Raw genomic sequence first — 16,870 nt, 5'->3', positions numbered from 1 at the left:
CCTGCTGGCTCCTGGCAGATCCTTGCCTGTATTGCAGAGCTGAAGGCGGCACCGGTGCCGTGCCAATTGGCATTGATAATGGATATCTGGAATGAAATCAGGGTGTGGGCTTCCATCAAAAAAAATCTCATTGTCAAAACGTATAGCAATTAAGTATGATAGCAGAGAAATTAGCCTCTGAAATGCGTACTTGGATCAGAAAAATGTGTATTTCTCCAAGAATTTAAAAGACAATGTAAAGGAAATAGAGATATGTATCATTTTGGACTGTGCATAATGCAGTATTGCTAGTATACAGCAAGGGGTATTTAACCTGATCTTTCTGACCTCGGAGCGGAGTCTAGGTTTATATACTCTCTGGTACAATTTTAAGCAGCCTAATAGCTATTTAGGCAACTTGAATGGCTAGCGTAGCCCATAGCCTAAGGACAATATAGCCTAAGGAATTGGGACTGACATAGTTTAATGCTGTGATGCCCTCTCCTTGGCTGCTTTGCCTCCCTCGCTGGTGAGGGGTTCGGAAAGGTGAAGGTAAAGCCTGGTCCTGTAGTACATGCCCACCAAGAACTCCAGGTGGGATTTACAGGTTCGCACCATTGAAAGTCAGCTCAGGTCACTCCTTCATTGCTTTCTATCAAGTGGAAATACTAAAAGTATTCAGACCTAACTTGCCGGCATGGCAGGAAAACTAATGCTATTCCCATTTAAAAAAAGAGGAGAGTTTTGCAAACATGAGGGCCGGTGAAGAAGTCGGCTATTCTTTTCTGAAAATGTTTTTTTACATAAGATTACTTGTAGTCAGATCTCAGAGGTGCATTATGGACAAGAAGAAGACCCAGCTTTGCAATGGGTAAATGCTCGTTGTCCCTGGTATTACACACCAGATGGGAGGTGAAGGGTCAGAGCGCGCTGGGTCGGGTTTGCGTGTCCCCAAAGCCTCCTGCTAGACGCACTAAAGAGCACTTTGCTCCCCTTCTCGAGTCATTTGATTCTCCATCAGCAGCTGGCAGCTTTGGTAACAGATGCCTAGCATCAGAAATGAAATATTAGCTGCTGTCACGCTGCCGTATGCTCAGGGGCCGTAGCGCAGAGAGGCTGCTTCAGTGTTCATCCTTGAATTTCCCCCAGTTGGGTCCCAGTGCACAGCTGGGGTGTCAGGAGGTCGCCTGAGCTCAGCACAGCTCGCTGCGTGTTTGGGCATCCCCAAAAAGAGGGGAAAATACACACACACACACACACCCCCCCTGAAAGCCAGCTGTATGTTGGGAAGGGCTGAAACTCAGCTTCCCGCTCGGCCGCAGGCTTCTTGGGATCAACCAAGTCTGTCTTTCATTCTTCGCCTGGAAGTCATGGAAAACAGGCAAGAAGGGATGTCTTGCTGAAGATCTGTGTCCTTCAGATGCCCTTCCTCTATTCAACATTACACTTGTGCTGAAAAATAAGACTCAAAGTATCTCCAAATTCATATAAAATGAAAATAACTGACTCTATTGGTAATTCAGAGAGAAGACAAGTGCAAAGAATAGCTCATTGCTGGGAAGAGTTATGATACCGCTGCAGTGGAAAATACTGATGTCCTAAATCGGGCATCAGTGGAACAGATGTGCTCTCCTTCTCCTGTCCCTTCTGATTTCTGTCCGCCGTAAGAGACCGGGAAATGTAAATAACATGGCTGTTACCAGCACGTAGTTTTATGCTGTTCTTTCACCAGGGTGAAGGTTTTCCTTGGCTGTGTAGGAGTGGGGTTTATTAACTGTGAAGACGGGTGATCCCATCTCTGTTGCAGTAAGACTCGATCCCACGCTTTTCCGCTTGTAAATCCAAATTGTAACTTTCCAAATTCCTCACAGAGAAAGCCACAAAAGATATAATTCTCTGTGCTTTGGAGTTCAAAAAAAAACCCTAGTGAAGTCATCTCTGGATCGATGCGCTGTCCTTGCCCGGTAAGGAAATAGTCAGCTGTCCATTAGCAGTGCTGCGTCTTGTGCCAAAAATCTGACCTAGATTACATTTCCCAGTGTCGGTCTGGTTTTCTTTTCAGGACTGATATTAAGATATACTCAAAAAAAGCTGCTTTAAAGCACAAAATAGATGCAGTCAGTCAAATATTTATATGTCTGGTCATTGTGTGAGAGATAGATGAAGATGTTACTGTTGCAGGGTTAATTCTTGACGTGCTTTATCTTTTAGTAACCTAAACTTTCACCATGTTCTGAATTCATAATGTGATAATTTTTTTTTCTTAGAGCTTCGTGTTTCGTTACTAGTTGCGCAAAAGCCTGGAATAAGTTGTAGGCAGTAGAAAGGTCCAGTAAAATTTTCTTTGTAACAGCTTCATAGCAAAGTTGAAATTGATGTGGCTGGAGTTGCATGAGCCTATTTTAGCAGTAATAAGTCTATATTAACAGTAATAAATACTGAATTCTGTACTTAGGGGAGGATATTTTGTATTTCTATATTAAAATACAGTTTTTGTCTGAATTTGACAAGTTCTCTTGTCAAGAAGACAGTTGCAACCCAGGTTAGGGTGCATGGCTCAAGGCAACTTCTATTTCCGTTGCGACAAGTTGTTATTACTGTTTAAAATCATAGAGCTTTGGGGTTTTCCCATTTCATTGCACACTCAGAGGAAAAGTTCACTTGCTGCTTTAATAAATATATTTCAGGCAAACATTTCATCTTGCTTACTCCAGTGTAATTCACTTCCAAAATTCTTTGTAATCCAGAGTGCTTGTTGGCAGACTGGGAGTGGAGTCTGAGTTTGTATGCATGCAGGCTGATAAAACTCGGCTTTTTTTTCCTTTGTGCAGTTAATGAGAGAAATCGAGGGGAAAGGAGAATATTTTCTAGCGACAGCCAAAATCCGCGGAGGTATAAAAGGGAGTATAAGCTGTGATAGTGTTTAATTCATCTGGTGCTTGCAAGGCTCACGTGTTAAGTCAGAACTGGTTGTCACCTACACAAAGCCCTAAAGAAGTTTCCAAACTGGAAGCAACTGGTGAATTCAGGTGTTTGAATTGGGCAAATTACCTGTTTCAGTAAAACTCTGTAGAGACTGGCTAAATCAAATGCTTTTCACAATTTTGCTTCCAGTGAAGTTGGTTTGTAGTGACAATTTGAAGTGCATTTGCGTTTGGAAAGGTAGAGTCTCCTTTTTGATTCAGACCACCAAAAGAAAATATATTTCATCGCAGGTTACTTGAAGAGTGGCTGTATATATTCAATTAATATGCTTTTTTTTTTCCTCGTGATAGATTAGAAAATTACTTTGGATCCTCATGGCAATGCAAATAACTTGTCTGAATAAGCATACAAAATTTGGAGCAAATTAAGAAAAATATACGAAACAAATATGTTGATTTACATTGTTTACTTCCAATTTCATTTTTGCAAGGAATTGATTGCCATTTTAATAGTTGTGGAACCGGTCTTTGGATGTACGGAGGGAAATTAGTGTTCCACACACATTCTTCCATTATGAAGAGAAAAACAAATCAGAGCTATTCAGGAAAGAAGGAGAGAAGAGCAGCTACTTGTCTTGCATTCCAATGAAATTTAATTAAAAACCCCTATACTTAAGTTGTTTGCGATTGGAGAGACGTTTTATGGTGCACTGCCGTAGTGCGATATTGTTTCTGGTTGTATTTCCTCAAAACAAAGCTGTCAAAGTCAATATGCTGTCGTATTGCTGACGGAGACCTTTCAGTCTCTGTATTTAAAAAACAAAGCACCTTTCCCTTCCTGAACGGTCTATTGAAATGAAGCAATCTGAGTCACAGCGGCGCGTTAATGTTGAAAGTAGGCTGGAAATGGCATGGGACGGGGGTTGTTCAGATAGAGATTTCAACCCTACAAGAGCTTATACTCAAAATTGAATGTGCGGGACTGGGCAGGGGCATGCAAACTTTTTGCTGAGGTTAATACTTCCCATTTCCAACTGGCAGTTTGATTGCCCCTCACCACCCCCACCAAGTCAGCATCAACCCCATGCAACTTGCTATATAATACATATATATTTTTTTAAACTTAATTTTACTTGATTTTACTCTTTGCTAATTTTTAGTCAGGGTAACTGATTAATTAATTCCATTCTGTTGCCTAGGTATCCTTTTTCTAATTACTTATCAGCTAATTCTCCACATTTCATGTCGATTATCTGTGAAGCAGTTGTTATTTTAGCTAGCAAGCAAAGTGTTGGTTTTTCTACCCCAATTCATTGACGGCTTGATCTGTGGCCTAACGCCACTATCAGCGTTCACCCGACTAATTTGCTGGCTCTCATTATCACCGTCATCTCTCATGGAAATAAATCCTGTTTTTTCTATATCAGTTCCTCTCTCGTCTTCCTGAGCAACCCTCTTTGCTAAAGCTCTTCTCCCATTACTCCGTAGCCTGTCCCAGTGTGCTGCTCTCACCCACCTGTATCATCTCTGTGCTCTCTTAATCCTTGAACTACCTCTCCTTGAGTTCTCCCTCATCATCTTTGAGGTTTGTCTTGGCCTTTTACCCTCTTCATCCCCATCTGTATCTCTTTGAACTTTCCAGCTTTTTCAGCATCCTCTCCTTCCTCCATTTCTCATCTTCCTGAAATGCTTGTTTCTTCTCAGAAGATCGTCCTGCCCATTAATCTACTTTTATTCCTCTTTTCCTGTTTCTTTGCACTTAAGGAAATGAAGCTCTCCCCCACTGACAGCACTTCTGCAGTTGATCTCTTCTGGTGGCCTCTCGCGATACCAAATCAATGTGTGACGGTGTCGTGGTTTAACCCCAGCCGGCGACTAAGCACCACGCAGCCGCTCGCTCGCTCCCCCCCCACCCTGGGATGGGGGGAAAAAAAAAAACCCTCGTGGGTTGAGATAAAGACAGTTTAATAGGATAGAAAGGAATGAAAAACGATGATAATAATAGTATGACAATAGTAATACTAAAAGAATTAGACTATACAAAGCAAGTGGTGCACAATGCAATTGCTCACCACTCGTTGAGCGATGCCCAGTTAGTTCCTGAGCCGCGATCCCCCCTCCCAGCCAACTCCCCCAGTTTATATACTGGGCATGATGTCATATGGTATGGAATATCCCTTTGGCCAGTTTGGGTCAGCTGTCCTGGCGGTGTCCCCTCCCAGCTTCTTGTGCCCCTCCAGCCTTCTTGCTGGCTGGGCATGAGAAGCTGAAAAATCCTTGACTTAGTACAAGCACTACTTAGCAACAACTAAAAACATCAGTGTGTTATCAACGTTATTTTCCTACTAAATCCAAAACACAGCACTATACCAGCTACTAGGAAGAAAATTAACTCTGTCCTAGCCGAAACCCGGACAGACGGCAGGGCTGAGCTTCCTTCTCTGATCCCCCCATCCTTCCTTTCACCCTTTCTCATCCTTTGAGCATCTTTACATGTGGTCTTTCTCCAAGAGCATCAGGATTTCCAGTCATCCTTTTCACCAGCTGCCATCTACTTTGTCTCCTCTTTCTCCTCTTATATTTTCATGTCAATCTTTGCTGTGTATGTACATGGATAGACAACCCACTTTCAGTGGCTGCGCCTCCAAAAATTAGCACTTCTGAGCTTCTGCTATGTTCCTACAAGTTGACTTTATAAAAGGATGTTGGGTTGCAGGCAACAGCTTGGGCATCTCTTGAACCTCTGCCCTACGTGCTCCCGCTCAAGGAAGCTGTCATTGACCTGGAGGGGGGCAGCAGGGACAGTGTCAGGCTTGGGGGTCAGGACGGCGGTGGCCTCTGCACCAGCTGGTGACAGCGTTTTACGACTTGATCTGTTTTGCGGACAAAAACAGCGAAACAGTGGTTTGCCTCAGCACAGCGGAGAACAAGTAGCTGAGAGGTGGTGGCCTCCCAGGCTGTTTGCAACTTAGGAAGCCTGATTGCTCTCCAAAACCGGTTGTTAGACTGCGTTACAGTAACAGGGGGGATGGAACGAGATTTACAATGTGGTTTCTAATGCCTTGTGTCTACTTTTAGAGCAAATTAAGGCAGGCGATTTCTTTAGCAATAATGCATTAAACTAAATAATGCTTTTTTAAGATTCTCTTTCTTCCTCATTCTCCCTTAAAAGTGGACGGTGCATTTAGGAATGAAAACTGTATCTCAGGTCTTCATTACAAACGCTAATGGGCTCGTCCAGTCTAAATCATCCTGGCTGACAGTCTGTAGATGTCTCATCATCTGCTTGATATTCTGCAACATCCTTTAGTCTTAGAGGTGGCTGTATAAAAATCTTTGAAGCTCAACAAATCTTTGTCTACACAGGACAGCTTCTGCTGTTCAGCCAGTCCCATGGGCATTCAAGAGTCCCTGAACACGCTCAGGTTTGCTCAAAAATGTTGGTTTTGAGAGTGGGCTGCGAAAGAAACTTGGAGGTGACAGCAGGACTTGCCTCCTGCCCAGGAGATCTTTAGTCATGTCAGATCAGAAGGTTCCAAGAAAGGAAGAGCTGAGCAAACCTTATGATTATATGGGAGGGGATGGATGAGCCTCCTTTCACCACAGGACTCTGTGCTGACTTTCGAGGAGTCCGAAAGAGAGAAGCTGCTCCAGCAGAAAATTGTTCATTTGAAAAAGGCGCGGGGAGCACAGGACAGTGCCGCCCGCCACCTTGGGTGGTGAGGAAGATGCTCAGGAGTGGGAAGAGGAAAGAGCGAAAAGCTCCTTTCATCTTGTGCACGTCTTCCCTTTTGAACGCAGGAACCTGGACCAACGTTTGCCAAATGTGGTCCCTTATACATTGTGTTGCCTTTTCTGTATCCCTGAAAATTGCACTTCATGAGCACTGGGTTGAAGTCCAGCAGCATCTAGAAGAAAGATGATAAAATCAGAGCAAAAAAGGCAATGTTGTGTTTTTCATGCCTAGAAGATGATACCACTGAAGTTTATCCCTATTTCATTCCCTTTTCCTTAGTATTGCTTAGTTTAGGGGACTTCTTTGATGAGACATGTTTGTTTAGTGTCAAACCTGATACATCTTGTGTAAGTATGTATCTCTCAAAAGTTACAAGTGGTCCTATTTATCCATTATTTGTTACCATGAGGAGAGTCGCGTTAAGGTTGGATGTTCTGGTGTGAAGACCTTGAATTTATGCTGTAAAAGGAAACCAAATGGATCAGCTGTGTGCTCTGGGTTGTGGAAATGCCAGAGATGTGGCGCTGCTGCTTCTTCCCATGCGAGAAGTCAACCTTCAGGAAGCTCCTGAATGATCACAACTGTAATGTCATATTTACAGGTCAATGCAAAAGTCTTGAATTCATGGTGAAAATTCAGCCTGTGTTTCAGGACCGGCAGCTTCACATAAGGAGTCGTCAGAGCTCTGGTCAGAGTTGGAAAAATCACAGTTTGGAGATTGTCTTTTGCTCTAAACTGAGTATGCTGAGTTTCTCTGTTCCACAACTTCCATTTTTATAACCTTATTTCCATCGCCTGTCTTGCCTTGTCCCCAGCAGTGTTGGTGGGTACCACCCAGCAGCTCGTATGGGAGAGGACCGGTTCCAGCTCGATTCATGGATGTCTTGTATGTCTGTGGGACACTGAAATTGGAGGAGGCTTTGAGACAAAGGAAGAGAAGGAGGGTGCCAGCCCCAGCTCCATCCCTACCCATGTCGCATGCTCCCTCCCCACTGGCTCTCTGCACAGCATGGTGAAATTCAGATTCATGGAACAGTAGTGCCAAACCCCAAAAGAAACAACCAGGAAATTAAAGCAATCATTTAACCAAAGAACTTCAAATTAGCAACATTTATCGCATCTTTACGTTTCAGAAACAGCAGAGGACAGTTGTAGGACTGCTGTTTTATTCATTTCGTTTCGTACCCAGTGGAGTAGGTGTAGGCTGTACTTGCTTTTGCTTCAACGAAATAATTGTTGAATATATCTCTTTGGGTGCTCCTGTACATCCTGTTATATTCCTTTTACCTGGAGAAATCAATGTGACTGAGTTCTCAGAAGCAGATATAATATCTTGATATTAGGAGGTATGCCATCAACTTTTTTTTTTAGTCTAAGGAAAAGGGATTTCTTAGCATACCAGTTGCTCCTTGTTGTTTGATTTGTAACTTGTTTTGTTACCAGATCCTCACCTCCTATCTGATGAGGATGCAAAGACAACCTCAGTCGAGGACAGATAAACCCACCGTTTGGAGTGATTTGTATTCTTCCATACACTGGACTTGAACGTCCGGACGCGAGTAGTCCCTTTAGGTGCATTAAGACTATTGCTGTTCAGGGGATGCTTTCGCAGGAATTGGAAGCAACCTGTAAACTGCAGAAGAGACCACAATTGGAGAAGACACCCAGCCTGTCCAAAACGTGCCCAGGAGCATGTTGTTTTCTCTTTGCTGTCACAGTCCATTAAGAAGCCACAGTGAATCAGTGCAGTACAAATAAAATGTTCACCACAAGGCTTTACCAAGGCGACAGTCTCCTATAACTATTACAAAACAGCTTTGACTTTAAAATATATCTTCAAATACCTAGTTTGAATTCAAACGGCTTGATTTTTAAGAAGGAAGAGTAAGTTTGTAATCCATTAGTGAGAAAAATTTCCTGCGGAAGACTGCAGCTCGGTTAGAGCCAGCTGAATCTAAAAACAGGGGTTTGCAACCCCAGGTTGCCGTAGGGTCATCCACAGGTTTCCAGCTCAAGTTCACAACCATTTGGGATGGTGGAGGTGTGCTGATAACGTAGTAATTCCTGCTGTGATAGCCCACCGTGGGCCAGCCTCCGCTTCCTCATCCCCCGAGGTATGGTGGCGGGTGGGCATGGGAGGAGCTGCTCAGCGGCATCCCCCGTCGCTTGGGTTTATCCGTCCTCATCTGCTCTCCCAACCCTGTGCTCCGTAATGCTGTTGAATTTAAAAGGCATGAGTTAACCCTCGCTTCCCAGCAACCATGCATCTTTCTCAGATTTTAATTTCCCACTTGCTTTAGTTAAGCTGCTGTTTGGAGGGATATTGAGACGTGTCGAGTGTCAAAAAATCAGAGCCACCCACTGCGCTTCGTTTCACAGGATAAATGAGGAGAGGACCGCAATATGATAATTTTGCCCTTTGGCTATTTCAAGGAGCAGCATTTTTAGATAATTTATGAGAGTGAGACACATAGTAAAACCAGGAAAACAAAGTTTTATGATTCCTAAGGAATTCAATACAGAAGACCAATATTAACCTGCTTGGTTTTGCAGCATTTTTCAGCTAATAACCTTTTTTTTTTTAAATTCTGTTTTGTTAACATTGTTGTTGTCATTTCAGACTTGAAAAAATGTTTAAGGCATAAAGTCCAGAACAGAAACAAAAGTATTTTGAAAGCTGCTTGTGTTTGGAGTTTTGCTGATGGTTCTGTGAATATTTTTTTAAACCGCCAGCAAAATAACATATTTAGATGGGTTGTTTTTATTTGTTTTTTTGTTTTTGAAATACACCTTGGGGGAGATGGATTATACATTGAGCACTGTCATCAAACCTGTATTACCCTCGCTGGTTTATGTGGTGCAAACCTGGCTGCAGGGAGTGAAACTCCTCGTTTCAAAGCCACCTTTGTGTTTCTGCTCCCCTGACGTGACCTTTGGCAGGCTTTTGGCCTCTCGGCGCCACGGTTGACGCAGGTTACGTAGCATTCCAAACACACAATCTGTTTTCCAGCTTTTTCTAAATGTTCTCAGTATAAACACAGCAGTCAAAGGCATCCAGCTGGAGGAAAAATGAGGTTTTCTGAAGTTTAACCGTTGGGTTGGTCTCCAGCATCAAGGTTTCTCCATGAAGCCTGTGCCAACACTTGGTCGGGCTTTAAAAGCTTCTCAGTTTTTGATGGTGATCGGGAACAGAAGCTCCAGTTGAAGCTGGCGACTGACAAAGTAAGGGCAGTGGACCAAAGCCTTCACCCAAACATGGGTGTCTGAAGTTGCAAAGCTCATGTTTTCTCTGCGCGGTGGGTGAGGTGTCCCCTAGCGTGCTGTGGAGGAGGACTTCGTCGCAACATGGTGGCACGCGAGGAGTGCCCAAAGCAGGGCAAGGCGTCTGAAGCTCTTGTGGTTGGCACAGGTGATGGTGGGACAAGGCTAGCTCCTGCGCAGTGCTCAGATGCTGTGCGTGCATCTGGCCAGCCTTGGAGGGGTGTCCATCTGAGCTGCTCTGCTTTGGCCGCTCCCACCAAACAAAGTTTTGGCTCTTCAGGTATAGCGTTGGGAAGTAAGAACGCTGATTTTTTCCTCCAGGTAGTGGAATACTGTGAGTTTATGAGCTGTGAGTTGTTTCCGTGCACAACGGAGGGTTGTGATAGAAACCTCTCTGGGAAGGAGGAGGTACAGAAATTCAGATTTCAAACACCCGCATCTCGTTCTAGCCACGATGGCACCGTTGCAAACAAAGAAGAAAAGAAGGAGGAAGCAAATGCAGTGTGTGATGCTATACTTGTGTAATGGCTAGCAGAGGAAATTAATTGCACAAATAACTTTTCTGGGAGGGTTGGTATCGGGTGATCACTGAGAGCACCCGATCTGGTTTGTACCTGTGCTCAGACAAGCCCATTCGTTTGGGTCTTCTATCAGTGGGAGGTGTTGGTTGGGGAGGACTTGCGGTTTTGGTCTCGGGGAGCAGAGTGACTCAAAAAAGCAGTTATTGTCAAAATTTGGTGCTATTTGTTGTTGCAGCTAATGCCTCACTGTTTCTAATGTTGTCAATATTCAACGCAAGGTTGGTCTCATAAAAATCCAGTTAGTTCTCAAGAGAGCTTTAATTACATGGGGTGTTTCTCCACTCAAGGCTGGGGCGGCGCGTTGGCATTCTGCACGGGATGGAGGATTTTATAAAGCAGGGTATTTACTTGTTTTTAGAGCATGATCTGACTCGATCAAGGGGTGCTCTGTGTCTCTGCTAGTTCTTCTGTGCGGTACATTGAGCACATCAGGGAGGCTTATCAGTGTCTTACCCTATCAAACCCACTGAGTAAACACATTTTTCCCCTTGGCGCTAGGATTTTTTCTTAGCTTTACGTAAAATTGGCAATAGAAGAAAGGGGCGGGGGGAAAGATTTTTGTAGAAGCTGCTTTTACTGGGCAAGCTGGGGATCTCCAGGAGAGAGGCACTTGTGCTGATGGGCCACATAGGAGGACTTTAAAGAGAGGAAGAGCTTCCAGGACTTGCGTTAATTTAGGTTGGAAAAGGTATTTTGTGAAAGATTGAAGCTTCTCTGTATGCTGAGGTTGATTTGAACCTAAACATGTGAAGGCCATTTAGACACAGACCAGTACATGCATTGGATTAAAATGCGGCTCTGGTGTTGCATAGAAACTGGCCTTGTTTAGGGTTTGGTTTGGTTTTTTTGAACAACTTTATTTCAATTTTATCTTTTCTCTAAGGGGAAATGATAGTTTGGAGTGACGGTAACAGTTAATACAGGGCTCTGACTGTTTGATACCTAGATTTCAGTATGTACAATGTACATTGGATATTCGCTATATCCACATCTAGCTTGGACCCACCAAACAGCTTTCATTTATATTTGAGAAACATTTTTCTAAGAAATTTGATTTCTGTGGTTTCACTCCAGTAGTGTCAATTTAGTATGCCTTTCCACTTTCAACTATATTCTAGACATGCTTAGGCTTTCACCCTAAGTATTAAAACCTGAAGTAGCTGAAGATGATGGTAACGTTGATGGCAATGGAGAGCTTAAGGATGGGAGCAAGGTGCAGTGTTCACTACTTGATCCCCGTTCAGATGTTGAAGTTCTTGCTCTTCCTAAAATCAAGATAAATGCGAGTCTGCTCTTCTGTCTGCGTTGTCCGAATTGCTTTTAAATCAAGGTGTTGGTTTATATGGGGAGGGGGAAGTATTTATCAATCCATAGCGATCTAAGTTGATATATTTTACTTCGCATTTGAAAGTGGGTGAGAGATCGTGTGGGTCTCCCATGCTTTGGGAGAAATGCTTTATTTTCTGCTCACCTACCTGGCCAGCCACGCAAGCAAGCAGAGCCAGCGAGCGGTTCTTTTGAGGAGACCACGTATCATAAGCGGCTCCTTTCGGAGACCTGGGGTTGGAGGTAGGTCAGAAATGAGACCTGACAGCCTCTTCCCATTGCTGCTTCCTAAAATGGGACTGCACCAGGAGCACAGACAAGTCACTGGTGTCACTGGGATGGCTCTTAGCTTGTCGATGGCCAACAAGATGGACTAGCCAGAAACCTTCATGCTAGTTTTACAGGTCTAGCCTAGAAATTGTTTTAAATTTCCTTTGAGTTTCATTCAGTTCAAAAGCCGTGCATTGCCCCCCTAATCCATCAAAAATGCTATTTAAACCTATCCTCTCCAGCCTTCCTAATGTTACATGATGTTATGTGATATAGAAGCGTGAAGGGAAGGAGTTGCCCAGATGGGCTGTAGCTCCCACAGGTGAGATCTAGCCCTTTTTCAATGTGATTTGGTCAAACTCAATGATCCCTTTAAGTTCTTGGTGAGAAAATGAGGATTATAAAGGAAAACAGATGATTACACAGGTCTCCTTGTTGCAAATGTCTTCTAGTATGCTGTATTAGTTTGTAACAAACCAATTAGATTTTTTTAATGAAGAACAGCTATTAGTTCAGCTCCTTGATTTTGTGTTAATCACAAAAGACGTTTGAAAAAAATCCCAGGTATTGTTAAAAATAAGGGTGCTCCTGATCCTGAAAACTCTTATTTCACACTGTACAAGAGACTAAAAGCTGGCAGTTGTCTGAGGCAAGGATCCGAGAATTAACAAATTGGCATTATGCAGAATTTGCAAGGGAAAAAAAAAAGGAGTTATAGAGAAATAAAGGTTGAGGGGTCAGAGGATGGGCTGGTCTGAGGTGCTGGACCACTCCGCTGACACTGTGCTGGCTTACGGCAGTTGAGAAACGCTCCAAGGACTTTGAAATACTAATTGGGCTGGCTCTTTAATTTCATTTTTTTTTTATTTTCCCTCCTCCTGTCAGGCTTGCCTTGGTGTTGATGAAGTAGATTTGAGGGAAATTTGAGTTTATGTAATACATACATAACTTTCTCTTGCTTATACATATTTCGGGTTTGTTTCCTATTAGAACATTTTGGTGAAGGACCTGTTCTTCTTTGCCTGAGAAAGCTAATTAGAGCCTTCCCTTTTTTATTTTTTTTCCCTGCCTGACACATTCTTTCTGTAAATATAATGCTGTGGCTTTGAGTTCAGAGTTGAGCTCCACTGGAAAGACTTGGAACCTTTATTTTACAAGTATTTAAATGCTTATAGGATAGGAGTTAAACCATGTATAGGACAGATACTGAAATCAAAGCCACGAATATTAATGGAAGAATTAAAACTTGCTTTGTAGGGAAACCTTCAATCTTTAATTTTGGATGTGTTGCATGTGCCAAAAAACCCAGAAAAACCAAGACACTGTCTTTTTTAATCTCTTATTTTTATTTTATCACTTATTTTCGTAGGAAGAAGCCTCTTATTGGAGCACTGAACTATCCTCTGATAAATGCATGAGCATTTGGGTTGCAAGCTTGGCTTGCGCTCTGCATTCCCATGGACGTCCCTGCGTTGCTAAGGATGCAACCCCTTACTGGTTTAGACTGGGAAAATGTTTTATTGTGTAGGAAAATGGCGTACTAGGGGGCCAGGAGCTTATTCAAGAGGTGATAAAGCAGCTCTCATGCCATAGAGAAGTACCTTAAGGGCCCGGTGTTACTTTATAAAACAACAGTCTAGTTAGCATGACAAATGCTCTAAATTTTGTAGCATTTATAATTCATTGAAGCTGAGCCTTTATCCCCATTTGCCAAAGCTTATAAAATATACATTTGTGGCTTGCTGGTATACGAGCGTTCCCAGCAGTAATTTCTCGGTTTTATCATCGCTGTTTTCTTGAGCGCCAACTTTCTCAGACTTTGATGCCAAACTGGGGCCTCTACGCCTTAGCTTCTAACCTTTTATTTTTTCCCCCTGCACACACAAGACCCGTGTAACTATTAGCTTTGCTGCCTGGTTATCTCGACCTTGGCAGGTCATACAGCTGTACTTCTGCAGCCTGCGTTTCTGTTCGGGTTTTCTCCGTTCCATTTTTACGCTGGATTTCAGCTCCGGTTTTCTGCTGGAGAGAAGAAAATGTAAGAATAGTTAATATAGTCTGGTCAACTCTTCCAGCTAGGAATTAATTTCTGTGTTTTGCTCTAATTTTGTTGTGGCCTGAAGGAGCTATGTCTTAAGAAGTACGCTCAAAAACCTATGCGATGCTTAGGTTTCAGTGAAATCTATCTGAGATATTAAATTAGCTTTCATCGCTGATCTTTGGTATTGCCTCTGAAAATACAGTATTCTGTCCAGAGTCCCTTTCTCTTGGGAGAAAAGTCAAAAAACAAAAAGGTTCAAGTTCTAAGCCCAAATCTGGGGTGTTGCACTAGTTGCATAATTTTTTTATTCATTTGCGCCTGCAAAGGTGGGATAGAAATATTTATTACCTGTTTTAAAGGCATTCTGGAAATTCTTTGACCAGTACATACAGGGCTTTGAAGCTAGAATTTAAGAAGATGCCAACAAATTGTTGTTGTGTCCATCAGAAGGATCCCCTTCAACAGAGTCTGGCTTCCAACAGCTTGCTAGAGCTCAGCCATTGAATTTAATCTTGCAAATGCAAGTCCAGAAGAAGCAGTGGGGTCAGTCTGAAGCTAGTAAAGACACATTGAACCCACTTGCTTAATTGCTTTTCTTTTTTGTGATTTTAATTCAAATATTATTCCTTTGTATGTGCCACCACACCATTGTAAAGCTATAGGAATTGTTGATTTTCCTCATATCGTTCTGGGACTGGTTTTCTCTAGGTGAAATGGAGCTTGTGTTGCTAAAATATAAATCAGCTGTATCATGAATATGTGCAGCATTTACCAAAGCGCTTCCTCAGATGACTTTGTATAATGATACCGTATGTACCTGAGAACGTATTGCTACCTTACACGTGGCCGGCTGAAAGCAAGAGGCTTGTAATTATTTTTATTTGCATGTGTCGTAAGCGAGCACTTACGCACTTTGCCTGCTTTGAACAGTGCTTTCAGTTTAAACGGACAGAAATAATTTGGTTAGAAGGGTGAAGCACACGGATGAGTGGATTTGTGTTAGAAAAGGAGGATTTAAGAGGAAGAGCATTGTTAGAGGATGGGGAAGGACAGGTTGATTCAAGCAAGAAGAATTGCGGTAAGGCCAGGTGGAATTAGCTGTGAAAGAAATGGGCTGAAATACATAAAGACGAAGATGTGGACCGCAGGAAGGGCACGGAGAGAGATGCCGATGAGGAGGAGGTCAAGCGAAAGCTCTGCGTGATTGGGCATTCAAGGAGGGACTAAAGGAATATGATTTGAATGTTGGAAGAAGGACTTGCAGTATTTTGAATGAGATTAGAGCCCAGGGAAAAAAAATATATACATTAGGCAAGAGATGCTAAAGTAAGAGGCAGCTTCAGATCCTTCAAAGCTCAGATTTGTTCTCCTTCCATTCCTTGTGTGGAAGCCTGGGTGGGAAGGTTGGGAGGACTCATGGGTGGGAAGGTTGGGAGGACTCAAGGGTAGGAATCAGATACGGCAGCAGGACTGAGTCTCAGCGCTAAGTGGTTGGTGCAGTTGTAACTGGTGACTAAGACCAAAAAATGGCCTTTTAGGAAGAAGGTTTTGCCATGTTGAATGTGTTATTTGGCCAGAAGTTCAGGGTCAGCTCTAAGGCATTGTCAGCTGAAAATTGCACAAGTGTCATATAAGCAGGAGCAGTTTAATATGTCTAATGAATATAGGTTGCCCGTACTAAAATTGGAAACCTTTTGAGCAGTATTTTCAATCATTAGATTTTTGGGTGCCTACGAGATTCCACTTGAGAGGGTATGATCCCAACACCTTCTAAAATCAGGCCCTTTCAAGGAGTCTCAACCTGGATGCTCAAAAATGTGCATCCTCAAAATCTACTGTGGAGAAACACCCCACGTAAGAAGTAAAACTCTGCGAGTTTGTGTCCGCTGTCTCCTCCAGGCTTTTTTTCCTCTTCCCATTCTGGCACATGAAAAGAGGAAAAATGCTGTGGTTTTTAGATCCATCGGAGCCCGTTCAGGTTCAGGGCAACCCACAAGTCAGTCTTCCTGACCCACCTTCTCTGGTCCCTTTTCTGAAGACTGACGCAATAATATTCAGTATTTGTGATTCTGATAGAGAACTTTATTTTTTAATTTATTAATCTTCTGGAGAGTCTGAAGAGTATTAATTACTAACATACTGCTTTGACTTTCTGATTTTATTTGCCCAGAATTTTTCTAGGATGGTGTAAGGACCCACAGCCTAACGATATGTATTTTAAAGAACTAACGTAATTAATTCTGTATTATAGTTCACATAGCTATCTTTTCTTTTTCCTAGGACAGTTACTTTTCATTAATATCCCCATATGCCCAACGCTCCCAAACCAAGGAGTTGTTTTTCTCAGATGCGTTTACATGAGCCTTTACCTATTTATTTTCATGTTGGAGTCTGTTACCAGTCTGTAGATGGCACCAAAAAGGTTGAGCGTAAAATAAATAAAAGCAGGTCAATAAAATACCCTTGAAAGAAAACATCTCAAGCTTATCCAAATTCTACGATTCTGATTAATTCCTCTGTCTTAGCTCAAATCCATCCTTGCTGTGGTTTAGCCATCCTTTGGGATTAAAAGATGTGGCGGTCTTTTCTGGGGCTTTGTGCTTTAGTGTAGCTTCAAACAACACCCGAGGCAGAGCACGGGACATTTTTGGGGAGGTTTTGTCACAAATGGGTGCTGGGGCACAGCAGACCTGATGCCTGCAGCTCTTTGCGGGGGCTTGATTAAAAAAAAACAGCAGTCGTTTGTCCGGTG

The 16,870-nt window shown here is 42.8% G+C and overlaps 1 protein-coding gene across 3 annotated transcripts in view; it reads left to right on the top strand.

Annotated features, from left to right (window-relative positions):
• The window catches only part of PRKG1 (protein kinase cGMP-dependent 1), a 523,526-nt gene that overhangs the window by 370,778 nt on the left and 135,878 nt on the right, over window positions 1-16,870 (top strand). The window lies entirely within an intron of this gene.

Source organism: Gymnogyps californianus, chromosome 6 (genome assembly GCF_018139145.2).
Source record: "Gymnogyps californianus isolate 813 chromosome 6, ASM1813914v2, whole genome shotgun sequence".
Classification (NCBI taxonomy): Eukaryota; Metazoa; Chordata; class Aves; order Accipitriformes; family Cathartidae; genus Gymnogyps; species Gymnogyps californianus.
This window is presented reverse-complemented; position numbering and strand designations above follow the sequence as displayed.